Genomic DNA, 989 nt, shown 5'->3' on the forward strand with positions numbered 1-989 from the left:
CAGCTTGAGGCAGGCCAGCCCTGTGTATGGGCCTGGGTCCTAGCCCTGAGGCAGTGATCCTAGTGGGACCCAGGGCTGCCGTCTGCCTTTCCTGCAGGGTTTAGAGTAGAGCTGGCGCAGGGCTGGGAGGGTGGAGGAACAGCCCTGACTCAGCTCTGCAGTGCTAGGACCTGCAGGGAGCACGGCTGCAGTGTGATGCTGCCAGGCTAGCAGGGACTGAAGAATGTGAGTGCAGGCACCCAGGTTTGGCCAGGTAGTTGCCCAGTAGAATTCTCCACAGCCTGGCTGTGCACCCCAAAAAGTTGGTGGGGCTCTGAGCAGCAGTTGCAGTGTTTGTCCCCCATCCATCCTGTGGGGCTGCTGATGCCAGGCAGCACGGTGGTGCAGAGCACTGGGAAGGGGCCATGGGGTAAGTGTGCAGGATATTTTCCATCCCTCCCCCAAGGCCACCAGCAGTTGGAAATGGGGGCTGCAAGGTTTCAGGGGTCCTTGGCTCTGCTTTGCTCCTTCCGCTGCTACTAGGATGGGAGATGGAGGCTGTGTAGTTGCAGGGAAGGAGGTAGGAAGGTCCAGCTGCTGTGGGGCAGGCTGAGCCCCCAGCTCCTAAATCTAGGGGCCCAGAGCGGAATTTGGAAGAGTTCTGGTGCTGGGGCTTGTGCTGTTCCTGGAGAACAACCTGCACGTCTGTCTGCAGCTGCTTTATGGCTTTTCTCTGGCTCCCGCTAGATTTGCACGCCTAAGGCAGTGTGGTGAGGTGCTTCAGTCCCACTCCCCACCCCACAAAGTACATGCTTTCCAGCCCAAACAGTGTCTTTCGCTCCTCTGCTTGGCAGGGCCTGCACCAGCCCCCCGAGCTCAAAGGAAACCTGCAAAACTCCCGGCTAGCAGGAGAGGGGCAAGCCTGCATGCACCCTGCTGCAGGGCAGCCTTGAGCTTCTGACCCAGGTCTGGCCTGCCAGGGGCTTGGGAAGGGCTCGCAGCAGCGAGCT

The sequence above is a fragment of the Cariama cristata genome, unplaced genomic scaffold (genome assembly GCF_000690535.1).
Source record: "Cariama cristata isolate BGI_N322 unplaced genomic scaffold, ASM69053v1 scaffold22128, whole genome shotgun sequence".
NCBI lineage: Eukaryota > Metazoa > Chordata > Aves > Cariamiformes > Cariamidae > Cariama > Cariama cristata.